At 30.7% G+C, this 6606-nt stretch overlaps 1 pseudogene; it reads right to left on the bottom strand.

Moving 5' to 3' along the window:
• Positions 1-1280: 1280 nt before the first annotated feature.
• LOC145163766 (cycloartenol-C-24-methyltransferase-like) lies at positions 1281-6391 on the bottom strand (annotated as a pseudogene).
• Between the last annotated feature and the right edge of the window lie 215 nt (positions 6392-6606).

Genomic DNA, 6606 nt, shown 5'->3' with positions numbered 1-6606 from the left:
TATTTTTTTTCAGCGAAATTGTCAAAAAGGCTGCGATTTTTTGATAAAAAAAATTCAAAAAAAAGTTTTGTAATGTCTAGGTATTTTTTTTATGCATTTTTATGATTTTTAGGGTTTTTTTGTTTTCCAAATAACCCTTCCCTATATATATATATATATATATATATATATATATATATATATATATATATATATATATATATATATATATATATATATATATATCTTCTAAACTTTACAACAAAAGAATATAACATTAATGATTGTTCAAATTTCCCATTAACTTAGAACAAAAAAATATTAACAATAAATAGAAGGATGTCCATATTTCATATGGGGTGGAAGTGATTTGTATTTTTCTTTAGAATCGTAGGATTATATTACATATGTTGATGGTTACAATTCACGAAAAAGAAAAATATTAAACAAAGAAGGATTACATAAGAAGAGAAAATAGGTAAACAAAAGACAATTTACATTGATAGATCCCTCTAATACAAAAGAGTGTTGAACAACAGGCTTCTTCTACAGACGCTTCATTCATTTTTTATCTAATGAAAGTACAACAATAGGTCATGGTGAAGAAAATGAAAGTACAAAAGCAGTGCTATATCAATGAAGATTAAAAAAAAGTAGACTTCTATGAAAAGCAGTGTTATATCAATTCACTTTACCACTGATTCATGTGTGGGTATTGTTTCAGTAATATGCACATTTAGGTTGCATATTCTGATAGAATTTCAATAGGAACCTACTTTGGTAATAGTTAACTTTCTGAATGTCAAACTCAAACCAAAGTAGTTTTCTATTGACATTCTATCTGAATATGCAAACTAAATATGCAGATTACTGGAAGGTAAACATGTGTAATACGGTTAGTATGTTTTTGACTTAATCCACCTAATGGGACCCAAGTTGATGACCTAAATCAAGGGGAAATTTGTTTTGTTGCATTGAGGGTCAAAATCAAGGAAAAATATGGTTAATATGATCTATCCAAACATCATTTTATCTAAACTTAGTAAATATGACTTAACCACATGGTTTTTCCCTTAAGAACTGCAACATATGAAGTAAATGTTTTCTATTACTCTTGAATACAAATTCGCATTATGTCAATGACCTTAAACAATGACAATTGTGTTATTTTTTCTTGGACTTTCACGGAGTTGCAATTTTAAGAAAGAACTTTTGACAGTATGTGAACATTTTTTAATAAAAAAAGAGTAACAAACCTAGATTTTAAGACATCAAGGGTGTCAGGTGCTGCAGGATAAAATTTATAAAATTTCATTATCAAATGTGTCTATTTTCTCTTTACTCATTGACTCTCGAGCATTCTTCTTCTTTTCCCTTGCCTAAAAGATGTAATATTAGAAAGAATATTAAAAAAAATGAACCTCAAGTATTTGACATATATATTATAAACTAATAATTTCACAAACCTTAAGGTGGAGTTCTTATTCATCTATCCCCATTATGTCTTTAAAGGAAAAGCCAATACCTATCACCTTGGAATTCGAGAAACCTCTTATAGATCTACAGAACAAATAACAAAAAGAACTCACTTGCGACAAATGAGCTTGTATTGGTTTTATTTCCTTGCCAATGCCATCAAAAGCATCACAATCAAAATAACATCCTCATAATGTAAAATATGAGTAACTTGCACAATCAATAAGAAAGAACTCTAGATGTTATAATCCGTGAGAGTTGTAAAGGACCATGTCTGCTCCAAATCTTTAAAATTTAATATCTTTTATAAATTGATAATATTTACATCTTACTGAAGTTAATTAAGAAAACATGACTCTATCCAACTAAACACACAAAAACAGCTTCTTTTACAGATGCAAGGCATTGTCTTGTTGACCTTATATCCAAAAGTCCAACACCAATATCAAATTTAGCCTGTTATCATAAAAATCAATTTTGATCTATGGATTTTTCTTAAAATGTCATAATATAATACTCTATGGCATCTGACTTTGTTTACCTTGATTTTTTGGTAGTCTCGGTTATTCGTCTCAAATGCATAAGTCATGCACCACTCATATACAAAAAATGACTGGCGACACTTCAAAACTCTATAAATCTCCTTGTAACATCCCATATTATATAAAGACATAAATATAAAATTATAGTTAGATATAAGATAAATACAAAAAATAGTAAAACTGATATTGACAAACAACATTTATATACTGCATCTAGAGCATGACAAGTAGCCTCAATTGCATAAATTGCATTCAAATTGTTATCAGCAAAATGTCATCTTCATGACGCTGCCCTACAACATTAACAAACAAAATTACAATCATGTCATATCATATGCACCCAAAATCTAAAATTATATACATTTCTTTTAACATATAATACAAGACAATAAATTGATCTTTGTAAAGTTGCACATCCGTTCCACTCTTGCAACACGATTCAATGGCTGAAAAAAATATAGAAACATAAAATATTATAAGTTTTCGAGAAAATTTTATGATACATTCTACTACCATAAGATGATTTGAATTTCCTCATATTATCTAATATTCATTGTTGTTTATGCCCTTTATAGATGTTGTGGTGTGAGAAGCAAGGAAGAAAGTCAAATAGTCAAACAAAAAAACAACATTATTAGCCATGAGTAATGAGTTTAAGTTAGTTACCTAAATTATCAATTTCCCTCAATGATCCACCAATTCCACATCCAACATCCATCACCATTTATCTAGGCTTCAAGCCTAGTTATAATGCAAGAAATTGTTCATGTCTCTTAATGCTCTTTCTAAGGGATTCTCATTTCCATCTAGTAAGTTAATTTAAAGAATAAGGATATAAGATTTCAACCTTGGGATAAAATGGAATGTTTCCCCCCAATCATACTCGTAGAAACCTTTGACAACATCATACTATTTATTAACCTGAAACAAATTAGAATATATAAGACATATTATATAATTGGATGAATATAAGCATAAAAAGACAACCTAAATTGAAATATGTCACACATAATTTGAATAAAGAATTTTCAAAACTATGTAAATAGGTTCAAAGTAATAATTCAAAAAGAAAAAATGACATAGTAAAGCAAACAATACAAACAAATGAAAGGAAAAATCGATCAATCCAACAACATGCTATGTTACAGAATCAATAAAAGGGAAATGGATTTAAATTGAATGTCATTAGAGATGTCAAGTTATCACATTTGAGAGCTGCAAAATGATGCATCGATTCCTAAATAATAGTTACTGCAAAATCAGAAAACATGTGTAGAGATTACCAATTAAGTACAATTAATCTCTAATCACATGGTTTTGCGCATCAAAAAGGGAGATGGATGGTGACGTACTCTTTGAGATATGAATGGATGGGATCCCAATTGCTTTGGCAACTTATGGTGACGAACATGCGTGTTAAAAAGAAATCAGAATTTACAGTGGATACTAAAAATCAGTAAATGATGATAGAGACTAACTGGTAAAGATGATCGAACAAAATCTCGATCAAGTCGTCGACATTGTCTAGGGCGGCGTTGATGAATAGTTGTGGGTTAAGGTTAATCTTAACAACCCCCACTTTAACCGTTGTTGCAGGTGGCGGCGGTTTTGCTGCCTTTCCTCTCCTCCATCTACGTATGCCTTAATTCATGAATTTATTTCTTTACAAACACCAACCAAAACAATAGATGAGGGGATGGTGATATGGTGGTGCATGTACGATTATAGGGGATATCGGTGGTTAGATGGTTCGATGGTGATCGAGAAGAAAACAGATGGTTCCTTCGATCACTTCCATGAGAAGTAGGGAAGATGAGAGATTTGACCCAGCTTAAACAACCTCTAGGATTGTGAAGGAGTGTAATATGTGTGATAATTGAATATGCAAGAGAGATGAGGCGACAATCATCAATTAAAAGAGAAAGCGGCGAGCCATAACTTTAGCCTCTGCTGACGAACAGTAACTGGCTTAGCTCCCATTTAATATATATATATATATATATATATATATATATATATATATATATATATATATATATATATATATATATATATAATGAACAATAACTTTAGCCTCATCCGGTTACTATTCACAAGCCAACTCTCATTTAATATATATATATATATATATATATATATATATATATATATATATATATATATATATATATAATTAAAAAGTTAGCCTGCATCATTGTTTTAGTCAAAAAATGATTAAGGAAATATCAACCAAATTGTATGAGAGATTGTGGTGTTGCAGCCAATATGAATGTGAAAATGAAATGAAAGTGACACGAGTGATCTTACAAGGAAATCCATTGATGTCTGCTAGGATCTCCGGTATAAAACATTGGGATGTGATAATAATCACTTACATTGTTTAATCTTATTAATTGAAATGTAAATTACAGAAGTGTGTTTGAGAATATGAGTACAAGTGATTCGGTTTCTTTAGATGTGTGTTTTGTGATTTATACATATGTATTTATAACCTAAGTTGACTAATTAGATGTCTGATATTCTCGGGATCCTATTGAACAAACTCTTGTACGTTGCCTTGACTTGGTAACTTTGGGGTTTAAGTTTGACTGGAACAATTCTTATGTGTAGACGCGTCTTGTGTTTACTATTTCTACACATGTAAATAATAAACAAGAAATATATTCGTCAATCTTGTTAGGAAATAATATTGGTAATATTCAGGATCCTACTTGTTAAAACATATGTTTCAGGATCCTGATTCCACTTTAACATCCGGGATCCTGGACATGTTTCGGGATCTTGACCCCTAACATTCATAATAATTAAAAAAAATTATAATATTTTAAAAGGAAACTACAAGTATCTAGTTTTGGTCACTGTTACGTCTTCTTTTGAAAAAATATGTTTCACCAAATCAGAACAAAAATTTTAATTTTGCGTATTTTGTTACGTATCTCCCAACGATTAACTTGATATTGTCGTAGATCAGTTTCAAGTTTCAAGTTTTTCAAGTTTGGATTGTATATTGACTTTACCAAAGCTACAAAATACTCTACCTTTGTCTTCTAAAACCTTATTATGCAACACGATGCAAACATACATTATGTTTCTATTTTTTAGAAACAATGCTTGCTACTATGTATATGCCAATGTTTATTAAGGACACCAAATGTTCATTCAACATCAATTCTTGTTGATTCTTACGTTACATTGAAACATACTTCGTTTTTCATCTTGTGGATATGTGAATGATTTAACAAATGTAGCATGTTTGTGATATATCTCATTAGTTATTTATGCTTGTATTGTACTCCATTAACTTTAAACGGAATTTCATTCTTTCTTATGGTGATATATTTGGAACTTCAAGAATACTTGGTTGTTTGGAGTTGTTAAACCAAGAGCGGCATGTATTTTTGATAAAATAGTGCCTTAGTCTTTCTTTTGGTGTAATGGTAGATCTAAGAAATTTAATTGAGTTAAGTGGGTTCAAAACTTTCAACTAGCTATGTGTGTTGCTCATTTCATGACGTAATTTTTGTTCTTGGCTAGTTTCTGCTATCTGTTTTTTTAATAAAATTTCATGTTTAAAAACATAACTTCAAAAGGATATGTTGGTGATATTCTATTTAAGATGTCATTGAATAACATAGACTTGAACTAAACAAGAATATTGATGTCATTGTTCGAACCGAAAATACTAAAAAGTGCATGTCAAATCCATAGATCTTGTAGAACTACTGTTGAATGTCCATAATCACCTCTCATTCAAATACTAAGCCCAAGGCCCAAATTCATTGAGGGGCTTAGGGCTAACATTAATAACAAAGTATCTTTTTATTTTTGAGTAAATTATAGGAATGGTGGTAAGAGGTATTTTATTAACTCCATCGGTCCCTTAAACTTTATTTTGTTGTGTATTTGGGCCCTATTGAATATAAAATTGCAGTTTTACCTTTACAAATATTATCATCAAATTTTGTTAAATAGAAAAATTATTTAGTAAAAAACTCATATGGGTCCCACCCACTTAATTACTTGCCTATCTATTTCTTGCTTGTTCTAGTTTGGTCGACTGTTTCCTCTATTTTCACCACATCCTTCCTCCATTCTTCCTCCTCATCTGCCATTTTCACTGTCGATTAAATATCTTCCCTCCAACTTCACAGTGGAGTTGCAGTTCCTTCATCCCCCTTTCCACTGCACACCCGCTTCATCAACTTACTTGGCCCCAATTTACCCTTTTGTGTCGTAAATATCGCTACAAGATTATGACTCGCGACGATGATCCCGACAAGCCGACTACCCACATCTTTTTTACTATCTTTTTTTCCGATGTTTATTTCCATATACAATCTATACTTCATAGCGTCATTGGTCTCCATCATCAAGCAATCGTCGCTGATCTCCATCGTCAATCCGCTAAGTATTACGACCTAATGGAATTACACAATTGATTGCTGAATAAATAAGTAAACTCCTTGTAATTAGATCAGCCAGTTGTGTACCAACTGTACACCAGTTATATTGTACAAGCTATTTTAGCTCCTAAATTTCCTCACTGTCAAATATGTATTCTACCTATATATATTCATCTCTGTAACTCGTTAGAACACACAAGAAATAC

Source organism: Lactuca virosa, chromosome 3 (assembly GCF_052849685.1).
Source record: "Lactuca virosa cultivar CGN04683 chromosome 3, Lactuca_virosa_CGN04683_v6, whole genome shotgun sequence".
Lineage (NCBI taxonomy): Eukaryota > Viridiplantae > Streptophyta > Magnoliopsida > Asterales > Asteraceae > Lactuca > Lactuca virosa.
This window is presented reverse-complemented; position numbering and strand designations above follow the sequence as displayed.